Source organism: Tripterygium wilfordii, chromosome 7, assembly GCF_013401445.1.
Source record: "Tripterygium wilfordii isolate XIE 37 chromosome 7, ASM1340144v1, whole genome shotgun sequence".
Classification (NCBI taxonomy): domain Eukaryota; kingdom Viridiplantae; phylum Streptophyta; class Magnoliopsida; order Celastrales; family Celastraceae; genus Tripterygium; species Tripterygium wilfordii.
Window position 1 is genome coordinate 9,222,356 of NC_052238.1, and position 21,331 is coordinate 9,243,686.

Here is a 21,331-nt window from a genome sequence, read left to right on the forward strand (position 1 = left end):
TGATGTGATTTCGAAGTACTAGCATGCATATCATTCAAAGCATTGTAGTTAGGAGGTGAAAAAATCATTTTCTTAGGAAAACAATCCTCCTTCATGTCATTCAAGGAATGCAAATAGCCACGTGATACAAAAGATGTAGAAATATCATGCATATCACATTTCTTCAATTTTACATTATCACCAACATAACCTAAACCTGATTTGTCCAAAGATTGTCTAAGGCATGATAAGAGTGAATCAAGTCTAGAAGATCCCACACTAAACTTCGAGAACGATTTCTCTAGATCCTCATATCTTAATTTCAAAGCATCTAATTCATTTTGAACAATCGAGTCATCATGTGACTCTTGGTTCTCATTAGGCACAATAGCAATCAATTTCAAATCATCATACTCTTCTTGCAAGGTACTAAGTTTAAATTGCAAATCTTCAATCAAGGGTTCATGATCACACTTAGACATGTTATTAGCACACATGGCAGCAAGCATATCGCACTTTTCATCACATTTAGCATTTAGATCATCAATGGTCTTTTCATGCTCTTCTACCTTAGCATTTAAACAATAAATCTCATTTTTCAATTGTTTCTTTTCCTTATGCATTTTCCTATTCTTAGCATTCATGTCATTGAGTAAGGAAAGCAAATCATCAATAGACACATCATCATCATCATGATCAAAAGAGTTTACCTCCTCATCCGGATTGGATGAGTTTCCTTTGGCCATCAAGCAAAGTCTAGCAACCTCGTCCTCACTTGAAGTGCTTTCGGAGTCCGAATCACTCCATGTAGCTTTGAAGGCTCTCTTGGTTTGCTCCTTGCTCTTTTCTTTCTTCTTTGGACACTCATACTTCATGTGTCCCTTCTTACCACACTCAAAGCACCTCAAATCTTTGTCTTGCTCCTCATGGTTCCCTTTTGAGTCGTTTTGATCCCCATGGCCAGATTTGAAGTTGTCCCTCCTTGAGTGGCCAAAAGGTCTACCACTTTGCTTCTTCTTGTTTATCAAGTATCTCCTGAACCTCCTTGTCATTAAGGCTACTTCTTCATCACTCAAATCATCTTCACTATCACCCTTGGAGGCAAAAGCAATGCTCTTCTTTTTGGTGTCCTCTTTTTGAGCTTCTCTTGCCTTCAAGTTTGTCTCATATACCAGAAGTGATCCTACAAGTTCATCCAACTTAAAAACTTTGAGATCTTTAGCTTCTTGGATGGCGGTCACTTTGGCATCCCATGCTTCCGGAAGACTTCTCAAGTACTTTTGTACCTTTTCTTGATTGGAGAATGTCTTCCCTAAAGATTCAAGAGAATTCAGAATTTTGGTTAGTCTAATATCCATATCGGTAATAGACTCATGTGGAAGCATAGTGAACAATTCATATGAATGCATGAGCATGTTAATCTTAGACTCCTTTACTTGATTAGTTCCCTCATGCTTCATCTCTAACCTAGTCCACATATCTTTAGCCGAAATGCATGTAGAAATATGTTTAGCTTCAATTGAATTTAATGCATTAAATAAAATAGACATAGCTTTAGCATTCAAAGAAATCTTTTTCTTATCATTATCATCCCATTTATCCCTAGGTTTTGAAATCTCCTTCACAACATCACCAACTTTGATGGTGATAGTAGGCTCATAAGGTCCATCCTCTATGACATACCACAAATCAATATCTAGAGACATGAAATAAAGTTTCATTCTCATCTTCCAATGGTCATAGTCTTCTCCATCAAAGTATGGAGGTCTACCACTAGATTGACCCTCTAATACATGATCATGTCTACCACTAGTAGATGACATATCAAGAATCACAAATAATGCACAAGACAATTAATTCTATATGCAAGTAACCTGCTCCGATACCACTTGTTAGGATGTATGGCACCACAAGAGGGGGTGTGAATTGTGTCCTTAGTCAAATTTAGACTAGGTCACTCCTTTTTCGGTTTCAATGAATTCTATCAAATTTCACCCTAAGCGGAAGCTAAATACCAAATTAAGTTCTAGTGTATATGTATATGAGTCAAGGAGAACAATCAATTTAAACAAACTTGAATCTAGCAACCTAAATATCCAATTTCAAGTATGTATGATATGAGAATGCAATGCTAATTGAAATTGCTGGAAAGTAAAAGAGGCAGGAGATTTATAGTGGTTCGGCTTAACCCAAGCCTACTCCACTCCCCAAGTCCCACTTGGGAATTTCAAACACTCCAATATGGCTTGTTCAACCGAGTCAAGCGGAACTCTTACAACCGATGTTTTTGTAGCTCAAACACCAAACTCTACACACCGTGTGGTTTGTAGCTCACCACACTAACTTAATCAATAATACACCTCGGTCTCACCGAGAACACAAATCAACAAGTTGAATTCTCAAATAGGCTCTTTATGGCAGCCGGGTAGAGAAGTAGTTTAAGCTCAAGGTATGGCTCTTTGAGTAGCTAGATATGGAAGTGTTTAGGCTCAAATGTGGCTCTTTATGTTCTGGAAATCAGATTGTGCAAGCAAGAAAATGGCTCTTGAGGAAATGATAAGAATCTGGTAAGAAAGGCTCAAGAGTAACAATAAAGCTTTACTTGGTAAGAAATGATATGGACCCTTGGATCATTAGAGACGTTAGAAGGCTTAGAGAAGTGTGAAAATGTTTACAACAAGTCTCTTTTGGTAGGAAGAAATAATGGCTTTTGGATGGATATAGACTTTGGATGCATCTTGAGAGATACAACAATTGACTTGAGAAAAGTTTGTCTTTTAGGTGGAGTAAATCATGGCTTTTGGATGGATATAGACTTTAGAGGCATCTTGGAAGATACAACAATTTACTTGAGAAAAGTTTGTCTCTTAGGTGGAATAAATGATGGCCTTTGGATCAAATGAATATTCAATTTTGACCATAGGATGTAAAGTAGGAGAGATAAGAATAAAGCTTGAATCTTTGGCCATTGGATTAAAATGTGATTTTGATGTAGAGAGAATATGATCCATTGGATGTGGAGTGTCTTGGTGGGAAAGAGAAATGGTTTTGAAATAAAGCTTCCCACACATGTGAAGAGAAAAACTTGTCATAAGACTTGTTGTACCTCTTGTCTCCTCCTTTCAAATTTACTTTTCCTTCTCTTCTCTTTTTGGCTCCAAGTCTTCTAGTTAAGATGTAACTATGGTTAACTTGTCTTCTTTGCCATGTCATCAATGCCATGTCATTAATGCCGTGTCAACAATGCCATGTCAGCTGCCACGTCACGTCCGTCGATTCTGACTTTGACTAGAAAGTTAATTTTACTTCAATTGATCCCAATTAAGCTCCAAGACATCTTTGGCAAAACTTGACTTATGTTGACCACGAAATTGACTTTCTTAATCATGTTTGACATTGATTAAGTCTTCATTACAGTTCGGTTAAGGTCACCATGTTGATACATGGCCAACTTTATCATCCTACACACAATTAAACTCAAGACATGCTATGTAAACCCTTTTAGGATTTCTTGCAATTAGTTCATGTTAGTTCAATAATCAAATCATCAAATAAGCACAATTGAACTAGTTTAATATAAGTCTTGAATTCCTAAATTAATCAAGTAGGCATATGCACCTAGGTTTCTCAATACAATCAATAGATCAAAGTTCAATCAAAACATGCCGTTGTAATCACTCAAACATATATTCAACATTCTCCCCCTTTTGAGCATTCCCAAAGCATCAAAGTGGACCGTTGTACTCTATTTAGTGTTCTTAGCTGTCTAACATACGAATTTACCTTTCGTACAACGTTTCGCTTGGTAAAGATACCAGTAGACCAAGTTATGTTTCAAATTACACAAAACTTGAAAAGTTTGTCTATGGACAGAATTGAGCATTCCAAAAGCATGAAAGTGGATCGTTGTACTCTAGTTAGTGTTCTTAGAAGTCTAACTTGGTAATTTAGCTTTCGTACAACATTTCGTTAAGTAAAGATGCCAGTAAACCAAGTTATGCTTGAAATTGCACAAAACCGTTAAAGCTCATCTATGGACAGAATTGAGCATTCCCAAAGCATCAAAGTGAACCGCTGTACTCTATTGGTGTTCTTAGCAATCAAACTTGCGAGTTTAGCTTTTGTACAACGTTTCGTTCTATAAAGATGCCAATAAAACAAGTTATGTTTGAAAATACACAAAACTTAAAAAGCTCGTCTATGGACAGAATTGAGCATTCGTAAAGCATCAAAGTGGACCGTTGCACTCTATTAGGTGTTCTTAGAAGTCTAACTTGCTAGTTTAGCATTCGTACTACGTTTCGTTAGGTAAAAATGCCAATAGACAAAGTTATGCTTGAAATTGCACAAAACCTTAAAAGCTCATCTATGGGTAGAATTGAGCATTCCCAAAGTATCAAAGTGGACCGTTGTACTCTATTTAGTGTTCTTAGAAGTCTAACTTGCTAGTTTAGCTTTCGTACAACATTACGTTAAGTAAAGATGCCAATAGACCAAGTTATGCTTGAAATTGCACAAAACCTTAAAAGCTCATCTATGGGCAGAATTGAGCATTCCCAAAGTATCAAAGTAAACCGTTGTACTCTATTTAGTGTTCTTAGAAGTCTAACTTGCTAGTTTAGCTTTCGTACAATATTTTGTTAGGTAAAGATGCCAATAGACCAAGTTATGCTTGAAATTGCACAAAACCTTAAAAGCTCATCTATGGGCAGAATTGAGCATTCGCAAAGTATCAAAGTGGACCGTTGTACTCTATTTATTGTTCTTAGAAGTCTAACTTGCTAGTTTAGCTTTCGTACAATGTTTCGCTAGGTACAGATTCCAATAGACCAAGTTATGCTTGAAATTGCACAAAACCTTAAAAGCTCATCTATCGACAGAATTGAGCATTCCCAAATCATCAAAGTGGACCGTTGTACTCTATTTAGTGTTGTTAGCTATCCAACATACGAGTTTAGCTTTCGAGAAACGTTTCGTTAGGTAAAGATACCCGTAGACCAAGTTATGTTTCGAATTGCACAAAACTTGAAAAGTTTGTCTATGGATAGATTTGAGCATTCCTAAAGCATCAAAGTGGATAGCTGCTCTCTATTTAGTGATCTTAGAAGTCTAACTTGCTAGTTTAGCTTTTGTACAACGTTTCATTAGGTAAACATGCCAATAGACCAAGTTATATTTGATAGTGCACAAAACTTGAAAAGCTCGTCTATGGGCAGAATTGAGCATACGTAAAGCATCAAAGTGGACCGTTGCACTCTATTTAGTGTTATTAGTAGTCTAACTTGCTAGTTTAGCTTTCGTACAACGTTTCGTTAGCTAAAGATGCCAATAGGCCAAGTCATGCTTGAAATTGCACAAAACCTTAAAAGATCATCTACGGATAGAATTGAGCATTACCAAAGCATCAAAGTGGACCGTTGTACTCTATTTAGTGTTCTTAGCAGTCTAACTTGCTAGTTTAGCTTTGGTCCAACGATTCGTTCGATAAAGATGCCAATAAAACAAGTTATGTTTGAAAATGCACAAAACTTGAAAAGATCGTCTATGGACAGAATTGAGCATTCGTAAAGCATCAAAGTGTACCGTTGCACTATATCTAGTTTTCTTAGAAGTCTAACTTGCTAGTTTAGCTTTCGTACAACGTTTCATTAGGTAAAGATGCCAATAGAGCAAGTTATGCTTGAAATTGCACAAAACCTTAAAAGCTCATCTATGGACAGAATTGAGCATTCCCAAAGCATCAAAGTGTACCGTTGTACTCTATTTAGTTATGTTTCAAATTGCACAAAACTTGAAAAGTTTGTCTATGGAAAGATTTGAGCATTCCTAATGCATCAAAGTGGATAGTTGCACTCTATTTAGTGTTCTTGGAAGTCTAACTTGCTAGTTTAGCTTTCGTACAACGTTTCATTAGGTAAAGATGCCAGTAGACCAAGTTATGTTTGAAAATGCACAAAACTTGAAAAGCTCGTCTATGGACAGCATTGAGCATTCGTAAAGCATCAAAGTGGACCGTTGCACTCTATTTAGTGTTCTTAGAAGTCTTACTTGCTAGTTTAGCTTTCGTACAACGTTTCGTAAGCTAAAGATGCCAATAGGCCAAGTCATGGTTGAAATTGCACAAAACCTTAAAAGATCATCTATGGAAAGAATTGAGCATTGCCAAAGCATCAAAGTGAACCGTTGTACTCTATTTAGTGTTCTTAGCAGTCTAACTTGCTAGTTTAGCTTTGGTACAACAATTCGTTCGACAAAGATGCCAATAAAACAAGTTCTGCTTGAAAATGCACAAAACTTGAAAAGCTCGTCTATGGAAAGAATTGAGCATTCGTAAAGCACCAAAGTGAACGGTTGCACTATATTTAGTGTTCTTAGAAGTCTAACTTACTAGTTTAGCTTTCGTACAACGTTTCGTTAGGTAAAGATGCCAATAGACCAAGTTATGCTTGAAATTGCACAAAACCTTAAATGCTCATCTATGGACAGAATTGAGCATTCCCAAAACATCAAAGTGGACCATTGTACTCTATTTAGTGTTCTTAGAAGTCTAACTTGCTAGTTTAGCTTTCGTACAAAATTTCGTTAGGTAAAGATTCCAATAGACCAAGTTATGCTTGAAATTGTACAAAACCTTAAAATCTCATCTACGGACAGAATTGAGCATTCCCAAAGCATCAAAGTGGACCGATGTACTATATTTAGTGTTCTTAGCTGTGTAACATACGAGTTTAGCTTTCGTACAACCTTTCGTTAGGTAAAGATACCAGTGGACCAAGTTATGTTTCAAATTGCACAAAACTTGAAAAGTTTGTCTATGGACATAATTGAGCATTTCCAAAGCATCAAAGTGGATCGTTGTACTCTATTTAGTGTTCCTAGAAGTCTAACTTGCTAATTTAGCTTTCGCACAACGTTTCGTTAGGTAAAGATGCCAATAGACCAAGTTATGCTTGAAATTGCACAAAACATTAAAAGCTCATCTATGGGCGGAATAGAGCATTCCCAAAGTATCAATGTGGACCGTTGTACCCTATTTAGTGTTCTTTGAAGTCTAACATGCTATTTTAGCTTTTGTACAACATTTATTTAGGTAAAGATTACAATAGACCAAGTAATGCTAGAAATTGCACAAAACCTTAAAAGCTCATCAATCGACAGAATTGAGCATTCCCAAAGCATCAAAGTGGACCGTTGTACTCTATTTAGTGTTGTTAGCTATCTAACATACGAGTTTAGCTTTCGTACAACGTTTCGTTAGGTAAAGATACCAGTAGACCAAGTTTTGTTCCAAATTGCGCAAAACTTGAAAAGTTTGTCTATGGACAGATTTGAGCATTCCTAAAGCATCAAAGTGGATAGTTGCACTCTATTTAGTGTTCTTAGAAGTCTAACTTGTTAGTTTAGCTTTCGTACAACGTTTCATTAGGCAAAGATGCCAATAGACCAAGTTATGCTTGAAATTGCACAAAACCTTAAAAGCTCATCTATGGACAGAATTGAGCATTCCCAAACCATCAAAGTGGAACGTTGTACTCTATTTAGTGTTCTTAGCAGTCTAACATACGAGTTTAGCTTTCGTACAACGTTTCGCTAGGGAAAGATACCAGTAGACCAAGTTATGTTTCAAATTGCACAAAACTTGAAAAGTTTGTCTATGGACAGATTTAAGCATTCCTAAAGCATCAAAGTGGATAGTTGCACTCTATTTAGTGTTCTTAGAAGTCTAACTTGCTAGTTTAGCTTTCGTACAACGTTTCATTAGGTAAAGATGCCAATAGACCAAGTTATGTTTCAAATTGCACAAAACTTGAAAAGTTTGTCTATGGACAGATTTAAGCATTCGTAAAGCATCAAAGTGGACCGTTGCACTCTATTTAGTGTTTTTAGAATTCTAATTTGCTAGTTTAGCTTTCGTACAACGTTTAATTAGCTAAAGATGCCAATAGGCCAAGTCATGCATGAAATTGCACAAAACCTTAAAAGATCATCTATGTACAGAATTGAGCATTGTCAAAGCATCAAAGTAGACCGTTGTACTCTATTTAGTGTTCTTAGCAGTCTAACTTGTTAGTTTAGCTTTGGTACAACGATTCGTTCGATAAACATGCCAATAAAACAAGTTATGTTTGAAAATGCACAAAACTTGAAAAACTCATCAATGGACAGAATTGAGCATTCCCAAAGCATCAAAGTGGACCGTTGTACTCTATTTAGTGTTCTTACCTGTCTAACATACGAGTTTAGCTTTCGTACAACGTTTCGTAAGGTAAAGATACCAGTAGACCAAGTTATGTTTCAAATTACACAAAACTTGAAAAGTTTGTCTATGGACAGAATTGAGCATTCCTAAAGCGTCAAAGTGGATCGTTGTACTCTAGTTAGTGTTCTTAGAAGTCTAACTTGCTAATTTAGCTTTCGTACAATATTTAGTTAAGTAAAGATGCCAGTAGACCAAGTTATGCTTGAAATTGCACAAAACCTTAAAAGCTCATCTATGGACAGAATTGATCATTCCCAAACCGTTGTACTCTATTTAGTGTTCTTAGCAGCCAAACTTGCTAGTTTAGCTTTCGTACAACGTTTCGTTAGGTAAAGATACCAGTGGACCAAGTTATGTTTCAAATTGCACAAAACTTGAAAAGTTTGTCTATGGACATAATTGAGCATTTCCAAAGCATCAAAGTGGATCGTTGTACTCTATTTAGTGTTCCTAGAAGTCTAACTTGCTAATTTAGCTTTCGCACAACGTTTCGTTAGGTAAAGATGCCAATAGACCAAGTTATGCTTGAAATTGCACAAAACCTTAAAAGCTCATCTATGGGCGGAATAGAGCATTCCCAAAGTATCAATGTGGACCGTTGTACCCTATTTAGTGTTCTTAGAAGTCTAACATGCTATTTTAGCTTTTGTACAACATTTATTTAGGTAAAGATTACAATAGACCAAGTAATGCTTGAAATTGCACAAAACCTTAAAAGCTCATCAATCGACAGAATTGAGCATTCCCAAAGCATCAAAGTGGACCGTTGTACTCTATTTAGTGTTGTTAGCTATCTAACATACGAGTTTAGCTTTCGTACAACGTTTCGTTAGGTAAAGATACCAGTAGACCAAGTTTTGTTCCAAATTGCGCAAAACTTGAAAAGTTTGTCTATGGACAGATTTGAGCATTCCTAAAGCATCAAAGTGGATAGTTGCACTCTATTTAGTGTTCTTAGAAGTCTAACTTGTTAGTTTAGCTTTCGTACAACGTTTCATTAGGCAAAGATGCCAATAGACCAAGTTATGCTTGAAATTGCACAAAACCTTAAAAGCTCATCTATGGACAGAATTGAGCATTCCCAAACCATCAAAGTGGAACGTTGTACTCTATTTAGTGTTCTTAGCAGTCTAACATACGAGTTTAGCTTTCGTACAACGTTTCGCTAGGGAAAGATACCAGTAGACCAAGTTATGTTTCAAATTGCACAAAACTTGAAAAGTTTGTCTATGGACAGATTTAAGCATTCCTAAAGCATCAAAGTGGATAGTTGCACTCTATTTAGTGTTCTTAGAAGTCTAACTTGCTAGTTTAGCTTTCGTACAACGTTTCATTAGGTAAAGATGCCAATAGACCAAGTTATGTTTCAAATTGCACAAAACTTGAAAAGTTTGTCTATGGACAGATTTAAGCATTCGTAAAGCATCAAAGTGGACCGTTGCACTCTATTTAGTGTTCTTAGAATTCTAATTTGCTAGTTTAGCTTTCGTACAACGTTTAATTAGCTAAAGATGCCAATAGGCCAAGTCATGCATGAAATTGCACAAAACCTTAAAAGATCATCTATGTACAGAATTGAGCATTGTCAAAGCATCAAAGTAGACCGTTGTACTCTATTTAGTGTTCTTAGCAGTCTAACTTGTTAGTTTAGCTTTGGTACAACGATTCGTTCGATAAACATGCCAATAAAACAAGTTATGTTTGAAAATGCACAAAACTTGAAAAACTCATCTATGGACAGAATTGAGCATTCCCAAAGCATCAAAGTGGACCGTTGTACTCTATTTAGTGTTCTTACCTGTCTAACATACGAGTTTAGCTTTCGTACAACGTTTCGTAAGGTAAAGATACCAGTAGACCAAGTTATAATTCAAATTACACAAAACTTGAAAAGTTTGTCTATGGACAGAATTGAGCATTCCTAAAGCGTCAAAGTGGATCGTTGTACTCTAGTTAGTGTTCTTAGAAGTCTAACTTGCTAATTTAGCTTTCGTACAATATTTAGTTAAGTAAAGATGCCAGTAGACCAAGTTATGCTTGAAATTGCACAAAACCTTAAAAGCTCATCTATGGACAGAATTGATCATTCCCAAACCGTTGTACTCTATTTAGTGTTCTTAGCAGCCAAACTTGCTAGTTTAGCTTTCGTACAACGTTTCGTTAGGTAAAGATACCAGTGGACCAAGTTATGTTTCGAATTGCACAAAACTTGAAAAGTTTGTCTATAGACAGATTTGAGCATTCCTAAAGCATCAAAGTGGATCGTTGCACTCTATTTAGTGTTCTTAGACGTCTAACTTGCTAGTTTAGCTTTCGTACAACGTTTCATTAGGTAAAGATGCCAATAGACCAAGTTATGCTTGAAATTGCACAAAACCTTAAAAGCTCATCTATGGACAGAATTGAGCATTCCCAAAACATCAAAATGGACCGTTGTACTCTATTTAGTGTTCTTAGCAGTCTAACATACGAGTTTAGCTTTCGTACAACGTTTCGTTCTATAAAGATGGCAATAAAACAAGTTATGTTTGAAAATGCACAAAACTTGAAAAGCTCGTCTATGGACAGAATTGAGCATTCGTAAAGCATCAAAGTGGACCGTTGCACTCTATTTAGTGTTCTTAGAAGTCTAACTTGCTAGTTTAGCATTCGTACAACGTTTCGTTAGGTAAAGATGCCAATAGACCAAGTTATTCTTGAAATTGCACAAAACGATAAAAGCTCATCTCTGGACAGGATTGAGCATTCCCAAAGCATCAAAATGGACCGTTGTTCTCTATTGGTGTTCTTAGCAGTCTAACTTGCTAGTTTAGCTTTTGTACAACGTTTCGTTCTATAAAGATGCCAATAAAACAAGTGATCTTTGAAAATGCACAAAACTTGAAAAGCTCGACTATGGACAGAAGTGAGCATTCCGAAAGCATCAAATCCGACCGTTGTACTCTATTTAGTGTTCTTGGAAGTCAAACATGCTAGTTTAGCTTTCGTACAACATTTCGTTAGGTAAAGATTCCAATAGACCAAGTTATGCTTGAAATTGCACAAAACCTTAAAGGATCATCTATGGACAGAATTGAGCATTCCCAAAACGTCAAAGTGGACCGCTGTACTCTATTTAGTGTTCTTAGCAGCCATACTTGCTAGTTTAGCTTTCGTACAACGTTTCGTTAGCTAAAGATACCAGTAGACCAAGTTCTGTTTCAAATTGCACAAAACTTGAAAAGTTTGTCTATGGACAGAATTGAGCATTCCTAAAGCATCAAAGTGGATCGTTGTACTCCATTTAGTGTTCTTAGAAGTCTAACTTGCTAATTTAGCTTTCGTACAACGTTTCGTTAGGTAAAGATGCCAATAGACCATGTTATGCTTGAAATTGCACAAAACCTTAAAGGCTCATCTATGGACAAAATTGAGCATTCCCACAGCATCATAGTGGACCGTTGTACTCTATTTAGTGTTCTTAGCTGTCTAACATACGATTTTAGCTTTCATACAACGTTTCGTTAGGAAAAGATACCAGTAGACCAAGTTATGTTTCAAATTGCACAAAACTTGAAAAGCTCGTCTATGGACAGAATTGAGCATTCGTAAAGCATCAAAGTGGACCGTTGCACTCTATTTAGTGTTCTTAGATGTCTAACTTGCTAGTTTAGCATTCGTACAACGTTTCGTTAGGTAAAGATGCCAATAGACCAAGTTATTCTTGAAATTGCACAAAACCATAAAAGCTCATCTCTGGACAGGATTGAGCATTCCCAAAGCATCAAAATGGACCGTTGTACTCTATTGGTGTTCATAGCAGTCTAACTTGCTAGTTTAGCTTTTGTACAACGTTTCGTTCTATAAAGATGCCAATAAAACAAGTTATCTTTGAAAATGCACAAAACTTGAAAAGCTCGACTATGGACAGAAGTGAGCATTCCGAAAGCATCAAATTCGACCGTTGTACTCTATTTAGTGTTCTTAGAAGTCTAACTTGCTAGTTTAGCTTTCGTACAACATTTCGTTAGGTAAAGATTCCAATACACCAAGTTATGCTTGAAATTGCACAAAACCTTAAAGGATCATCTATGGACAGAATTGAGCATTCCCAAAGCGTCAAAGTGGACCGCTGTACTCTATTTAGTGTTCTTAGCTGTCTAACATACGATTTTAGCTTTCATACAACGTTTCGTTAGGAAAAGATACCAGTAGACCAGGTTATGTTTCAAATTGCACAAAACTTGAAAAGTTTGTCTATGGACCGAATTGACCATTCCTAAAGCATCAAAGTGGATCGTTGTACTCTATTTAGTGTTCTTAGAAGTCTAACTTGCTAATTTAGCTTTCGTACAACGTTTCGTTAGGTAAAGATGCCAATAGACCAAGTTATGCTTGAAATTGCACAAAACCTTAAAGGCTCATCTATAGACAGAATTGAGCATTCCCATAGCATCAAAGTGGACCGTTGTACTCTATTTAGTGTTCTTAGCAGCCAAACTTGCTAGTTTAGCTTTCGTACAACGTTTCGTTAGGTAAAGATACTAGTAGACCAAGTTATGTTTCAAATTGCACAAAACTTGAAAAGTTTGTCTATGGACAGAATTGAGCATTCCTAAAGCATCAAAGTGGACCGTTGTACTCTATTTAGTGTTCTTAGGAGTCTAACTTGCTAGTTTAGCTTTCGTACAACATTTCGTTAGGTAAAAATTCCAATAGACCAAGTTATCCTTGAAATTGCACAAAACCTTAAAAGCTCATCTATGGACAGAATTGAGCATTCCCAAAGCATCAAAGTGGACCGTTGTACTCTATTTAGTGTTCTTAGCAGCCAAACTTGCTAGATTAGCTTTCGTACAACGTTTCGTTAGGTAAAGATACCTGTAGACCAAGTTATGTTTAAAATTGCAGAAAACTTGAAAAGTTTGTCTATGGACAGAATTGAGGATTCCTAAAGCATCAAAGTGGATCGTTGTACTCTATTTAGTGTTCTAAGAAGTCTAACTTGCTAATTTGGCTTTCGTACAACGTTTCGTTAGGTAAAGATGCCAATAGACCAAGTTATGCTTGAAATTGCACAAAACCTTAAAAGCTCATCTATGGACAGAATTGAGCATTCCCAAAGCATCAAAATGGACCGTTGTACTCTATTTAGTGTTCTTAGCAGTCTAACATACGAGTTTAGCTTTCGTACAACGTTTCGTTCTATAAAGATGGCATTAAAACAAGTTATGTTTGAAAATGGACAAAACTTGAAAAGCTCGTCTATGGACAGAATTGAGCATTCGTTAAGCATCAAAGTGGATCGTTGCACTCTATTTAGTGTTCTTAGAAGTCCAACTTGCTAGTTTAGCATTCGTACAACGTTTCGTTAGGTAAAGATGCCAATAGACCAAGTTATTCTTGAAATTGCACAAAACCATAAAAGCTCATCTCTCGACAGGATTGAGCATTCCCAAAGCATCAAAATGGACCGTTGTACTCTATTGGTGTTCTTAGCAGTCTAACTTGCTAGTTTAGCTTTTGTACAACGTTTCGTTCTATAAAGATACCAATAAAACAAGTTATCTTTGAAAATGCACAAAACTTGAAAAGCTCGACTATGGACAGAAGTGAGCATTCCGAAAGCATCAAATTCGACCGTTGTACTCTATTTAGTGTTCTTAGAAGTCTAACTTGTTAGTTTAGCTTTCGTACAACATTTCGTTAGGTAAAGATTCCAATAGACCAAGTTATGCTTGAAATTGCACAAAACCTTAAAGGATCATCTATGGACAGAATTGATCATTCCCAAAGCGTCAAAGTGGACCGCTGTACTCTATTTAGTGTTCTTAGCAGCCATACTTGCTAGTTTAGCTTTTTTACAACGTTTCGTTAGCTAAAGATACCAGTAGACCAAGTTATGTTTCAAATTGCACAAAACTTGAAAAGTTTGTCTATGGACAGAATTAAGCATTCCTAAAGCATCAAAGTGGACCGTTGTGCTCTATTTAGTGTTCTTAGAAGTCTAACTTTCTAGTTTAGTTTTCGTACAACATTTCGTTAGGTAAAGATTCCAATAGACCAAGTTATGCTTGAAATTGCACAAAATCTTAAAACCTCATCTATGGACAGAATTGAGCATTCTCAAAGCATCAAAGTGGACCGTTGTACTCTATTTAGTGTTCTTAGCTGTCTAACATACGATTTTAGCTTTCATACAACGTTTCGTTAGGAAAAGATACCAGTAGACCAAGTTATGTTTCAATTTGCACAAAACTTGAAAAGTTTGTCTATGGACAGAATTGACCATTCCTAAACCATCAAAGTGGATCGTTGTACTCTATTTAGTGTTCTTAGAAGTCTAACTTGCTAATTTAGCTTTCGTACAACGTTTCGTTAGGTAAAGATGCCAATAGACCAAGTTATGCTTGAAATTGCACAAAACCTTACAGGCGTGACTATGGACAGAATTGAGCATTCCCAAAGCATCAAAATGGACCGTTGTACTCTATTTAGTGTTCTTAGCAGTCTAACATACGAGTTTAGCTTTCGTACAACGTTTCGTTCTATAAAGATGGCAATAAAACAAGTTATGTTTGAAAATGCACAAAACTTGAAAAGCTCGTCCATGGACAGAATTGAGCATTCGTAAAGCATCAAAGTGGATCGTTGCACTCTATTTAGTGTTCTTAGAAGTCCAACTTGCTAGTTTAGCATTCGTACAACGTTTCGTTAGGTAAAGATGCCAATAGACCAAGTTATTCTTGAAATTGCACAAAACCATAAAAGCTCATCTCTCGACAGGATTGAGCATTCCCAAAGCATCAAAATGGACCGTTGTACTCTATTGGTGTTCTTAGCAGTCTAACTTGCTAGTTTAGCTTTTGTACAACGTTTCGTTCTATAAAGATACCAATAAAACAAGTTATCTTTGAAAATGCACAAAACTTGAAAAGCTCGACTATGGACAGAAGTGAGCATTCCGAAAGCATCAAATTCGACCGTTGTACTCTATTTAGTGTTCTTAGAAGTCTAACTTGTTAGTTTAGCTTTCGTACAACATTTCGTTAGGTAAAGATTCCAATAGACCAAGTTATGCTTGAAATTGCACAACACCTTAAAGGATCATCTATGGACAGAATTGAGCATTCCCAAAGCGTCAAAGTGGACCGCTGTACTCTATTTAGTGTTCTTAGCAGCCATACTTGCTAGTTTAGCTTTTCTACAACGTTTCGTTAGCTAAAGATACCAGTAGACCAAGTTATGTTTCAAATTGCACAAAACTTGAAAAGTTTGTCTATGGACAGAATTGAGCATTCCTAAAGCATCAAAGTGGACCGTTGTGCTCTATTTAGTGTTCTTAGAAGTCTAACTTTCTAGTTTAGTTTTCGTACAACATTTCGTTAGGTAAAGATTCCAATAGACCAAGTTATGCTTGAAATTGCACAAAATCTTAAAAGCTCATCTATGGACAGAATTGAGCATTCTCAAAGCATCAAAGTGGACCGTTGTACTCTATTTAGTGTTCTTAGCTGTCTAACATACGATTTTAGCTTTCATACAACGTTTCGTTAGGAAAAGATACCAGTAGACCAAGTTATGTTTCAAATTGCACAAAACTTGAAAAGTTTGTCTATGGACAGAATTGACCATTCCTAAACCATCAAAGTGGATCGTTGTACTCTATTTAGTGTTCTTAGAAGTCTAACTTGCTAATTTAGCTTTCGTACAATGTTTCGTTAGGTAAAGATGCCAAAAGACCAAGTTATGCTTGAAATTGCACAAAACCTTAAAGGCTCATCTATGGACAGAATTGAGCATTCCCAAAGCATCAAAATGGACCGTTGTACTCTATTTAGTGTTCTTAGCAGTCTAACATACGAGTTTAGCTTTCGTACAACGTTTCGTTCTATAAAGATGGCAATAAAACAAGTTATGTTTGAAAATGCACAAAACTTGAAAAGCTCGTCTATGGACAGAATTGAGCATTCGTAAAGCATCAAAGTGGATCGTTGCACTCTATTTAGTGTTCTTAGAAGTCCAACTTGCTAGTTTAGCTTTCGTACAACGTTTCGTTAGGTAAAGATGCCAAAAGACCAAGTTATGCTTGAAATTGCACAAAACCTTAAAGGCTCATCTATGGACAGAATTGAGCTTTCCCAAAGCATCAAAGTGGATCGTTGTACTCTATTTGGTGTTCTTAGCAGTCTAACATGCTAGTTTTCCTTTTGTACAATGTTTCGTTCTATAAAGATGCCAATAAAACAAGTTATGTTTGAAAATGCACAAAACTTGAACAGCTTGTCTATGAACAGAATTGAGCATTTGTAAAGCATCAAAGTGGACCGTTGTACTCTATTTAGTGTTGTTAGAAGTCTAACTTGCTAGTTTAGCCTTCGTTCAATGGTTCGTTAGTTAAAGATGCCAATAGACCAAGTTATGCTTGAAATTGCACAAAACCTTGAAAGCTCATCTATGGACAGATTTGAGCTTTCCCAAAGCATCAAAGTGAACCGTTGTGCTCTATTTAGTGTTCTTAGCAGCCTAACTTACTAGTTTAGCTTTCGTACAACGTTTCGTTAGGGAAAGATACCAGTAGACCAAGTTATGTTTCAAATTACACAAAACTTGAAAAGTTTGTCTATGGACAGAATTGACCATTCCTAAAGCATCAAAGTGCACCGTTGTACACTATTTAGTGATCTTAGAAGTCTAACTTGCTAGTTTAGCTTTCGTACAACGTTTAGTTGGGTAAAGATTCAATAGACCAAGTAATGCTTGAAATTGCACAAAACCTTAAAAGCTCATCTATGGACAGAATTGAGCTTTCCCAAAGCATCAAAGTGGATCGTTGTACTGTATTTGGTGTTCTTAGCAGTCTAACTTGCTAGTTTTGCTTTTGTACAATGTTTCGTTCTATAAAGATGCCAATAAAACAAGTTATGTTTGAAAATGCACAAAACTTGAACAGCTCGTCTATCGACAGAATTGAGCATTTTTAAAGCATCAAAGTGGACCGTTGTACTCTATTTAGTGTTCTTAGATGTCTAACTTGCTAGTTTAGCTTTCGTTCAATGGTTCGTTAGCTAAAGATGCCAATAGACCAAGTTATGCTTGAAATTGTACAAAATCTCAAAAGCTCATCTACGGACAGAATTGAGCAATCCCAAAGCATCAAAGTGGACCTTTGTACTCTAGTTAGTGCTCTTAGCTGTCTAACATGCAAGTTTAGCTTTCGTATATCATTTTGTTAGTTAAAGATACCAATAGACCAAGTTATGTTTCAAATTGCACAAAACTTGAAAAGTTTGTCTATGGACAGAATTGAGCATTCCTAAAGCATCAAAGTGGACCGTTGTACTCTATTTAGTGTTGTTAGAAGTGTAACTTGCTAGTTTAGCCTTTGTGCAATGCTTCGTTCAATAAAGATGCCAATAAAACAAGTTATGTGTGAAAATGCACAAAACTTGAAAAGCTCGTCTATGGACAGAATTGAGCATTCGTAAAGCATCAAAGTGGACCGTTGCTGTCGATTTAGTGTTCTTAGAAGTCTAACTTGCTAGTTTAGCTTCTGTACAACGTTTCGTTAGCTAAAGATGCCAATAGGCCAAGTCAAGCTTTAAATTGCACAAAACCTTAAAAGCTCATCTGTGGACAGAATTGAGCAATCCCAAAGCATCAAAGTGGACCGTTGTACTCTATTCAGTGTTGTTAGCAGTCTAACTTGCTAGTTTAGCTTTGGTACAACGTTTCGTTCGATAAAGATGCGAATAAAAGAAGTTATGTTCGAAAATGCACAAAAAATAAAAAGCTCGTCTATCGACAGAATTGAGCATTCTTAAAGCATCAAAGTGGACCGTTGCACTCTATTTAGTGTTCTTAGAAGTCTAACTTGCTAGTTTAGCTTTCGTACAACGTTTCGTTAGCTAATGATGCCAATAGGCCAAGTAATGCTTGAAATTGCACAAAACCTTAAGACCTCATCTATGGGCAGAATTGAGCATTCCCAAAGCATCAAAGTGGACCGTTGTACTCTATTCAGTGTTCTTAGATGTCTAACTTGCTAGTTTAGCTTTCGTTCAATGGTTCGTTAGCTAAAGATGCCAATAGACCAAGTTATGCTTGAAATTGTACAAAATCTCAAAAGCTCATCTACGGACAGAATTGAGCAATCCCAAAGCATCAAAGTGGACCTTTGTACTCTAGTTAGTGCTCTTAGCTGTCTAACATGCAAGTTTAGCTTTCGTATATCATTTTGTTAGTTAAAGATACCAATAGACCAAGTTATGTTTCAAATTGCACAAAACTTGAAAAGTTTGTCTATGGACAGAATTGAGCATTCCTAAAGCATCAAAGTGGACCGTTGTACTCTATTTAGTGTTGTTAGAAGTGTAACTTGCTAGTTTAGCCTTTGTGCAATGCTTCGTTCAATAAAGATGCCAATAAAACAAGTTATGTGTGAAAATGCACAAAACTTGAAAAGCTCGTCTATGGACAGAATTGAGCATTCGTAAAGCATCAAAGTGGACCGTTGCTGTCGATTTAGTGTTCTTAGAAGTCTAACTTGCTAGTTTAGCTTCTGTACAACGTTTCGTTAGCTAAAGATGCCAATAGGCCAAGTCAAGCTTTAAATTGCACAAAACCTTAAAAGCTCATCTGTGGACAGAATTGAGCAATCCCAAAGCATCAAAGTGGACCGTTGTACTCTATTCAGTGTTGTTAGCAGTCTAACTTGCTAGTTTAGCTTTGGTACAACGTTTCGTTCGATAAAGATGCGAATAAAACAAGTTATGTTCGAAAATGCACAAAAAATAAAAAGCTCGTCTATCGACAGAATTGAGCATTCTTAAAGCATCAAAGTGGACCGTTGCACTCTATTTAGTGTTCTTAGAAGTCTAACTTGCTAGTTTAGCTTTCGTACAACGTTTCGTTAGCTAATGATGCCAATAGGCCAAGTAATGCTTGAAATTGCACAAAACCTTAAGACCTCATCTATGGGCAGAATTGAGCATTCCCAAAGCATCAAAGTGGACCGTTGTACTCTATTCAGTGTTGCTAGCAGTCTCACTTGCTAGTTTAGCTTTGGTACAACGTTTCGTTCGATAAAGATGCCAATAAAACAAGTTATGTTTGAAAATGCACAAAACATGAAAAGCTCATCTATAGACATAATTGAGCATTCGTAAAGCAACAAAGTGGACCGTTGTACTCTATTTAGTGTTCTTAGAGGTCTAACTAGCTAGTTTGGCTTTCGTATAGTGTTTCGTTAGGTAAAGATGCCAATAGACCAAGTTATGTTCCAAATTGCACAAAAATTGAAACGTTTGTCTATGGACAGAATTGAGCATTCCAAAAGCATCAAAGTGGATCGTTGTACTCAATTTAGTGTTCTTAGACGTCTAACTTGCTAGTTTAGCTTTCGTACAACGTATCGTTAGGTGAAGATGCCAATACACCAAGTTATGGTTGAAATTGCACAAAACCTTGAAAGCTCATCTATGGACAGAATTGAGCATTCCCAAAGCATCAAAGTGAACCATTGTGCTCTATTTAGTGTTCTTAGCAGCCTAACTTGCTAGTTTAGCTTTCGTACAACGTTTCGTTAGGGAAAGATACCAGTAGACCAAGTTATGTTTCAAATTGCACAAAACTTGAAAAGTTTGTCTATGGACAGAATTGACCATTCCTAAAGCATCAAAGTGGACCGTTGTACTCTATTTAGTGATCTTAGAAGTCTAACTTGATAGTTTAGCTTTCGTACAACGTTTCGTTGGGTAAAGATTCAATAGACCAAGTTATGCTTGAAATTGCACAAAACCTTAAAAGCTCATCTATGGACAGAAGTGAGCTTTCCCAAAGCATCAAAGTGGATCGTTGTACTCTATTTGGTGTTCTTAGCAGTCTAACTTGCTAGTTTAGCTTTTGTACAATGTTTCGCTCTATAAAGATGCCAATAAAATAAGTTATGTTGGAAAATTCACAAAACTTGAACAGCTCGCCAATGGACAGAATTGAGCATTTGTAAAGCATCAAAGTGGACCGTTGTACTCTATTTAGTGTTGAAGTCTATCTTGCTAGTTTAGCTTTCGTTCAACGGTTCGTTAGGTAAAGATGCCAATAGACCAAGTTATGCTTGAAATTGTACAAAAGCTTAAAAGCTCATCTATGGACAGAATTGAGCATTCCCAAAGCATCAAAGTGGACCGTTGTACTCTATTTAGTATCGTTAGAAGTGTAACTTGCTAGTTTAGCTTTTGTGCAATGTTTCGTTTGATAAAGATGCCAATAAAACAAGTTATGTGTGAAAATGCACAAAACTTGAAAAGCTCGTCTGTGGACAGAATTGAGCATTCGTAAAGCATCAAAGTGGACGTTGCACTCTATTTAGTGTTCTTAGAAGTCTAACTTGCTAGTTTAGCTTTCGTACAACGTTTCGTTAGCTAAAGATGCCAATAGGCCAAATCATGCTTGAAATTGCACAAAACCTTAAAAGCTCATCTATGGACATAATTGAGCATTCCCAAAGAGTCAAAGTGGACCGTTGTACTCTATTCAGTGTTCTTAGCAGTCTAACTTGCTAGTTTCACTTTGGTACAACGTTTCGTTCGATAAAGATGCCAATAAAACAAGTTATGTTTGAAAATGCACAAAACATGAAAAGCTCGTCTATAGACAGAATTGAGCATTCGTAAAGCATCAAAGTGGACCATTGTACTCTATTTAATGTTCTTAGAGGTCTAACTTGCTAGTTTAGCTTTCGTACAATGTTTCGTTAGGTAAAGATGCCAATAGACCAAGTTAGGCTTGAAATTGCACAAAACCTTAAAAGCTCATCTATGGACGAAATTGAGCATTCCCAAAGCATCAAAGTGAACCGTTGTACTCTATTTAGTGTTCTTATCAGCCTAACTTGCTAGTTTAGCTTTCGTACAAAGTTTCGTTAGGGAAAGATACCAGTAGACCAAGTTATGTTTCAAATTGCACAAAACTTGAAAAGTTTGTCTATGGACAGAATTGAGCATTCCTAAAGCATCATAGTGGATCATTGTACTCTATTTAGTGTTTTTAGACGTCCAACTTGCTAGTTTAGCCTTCGTACAGCGTATCGTTCGGTGAAGATGCCAATAGACC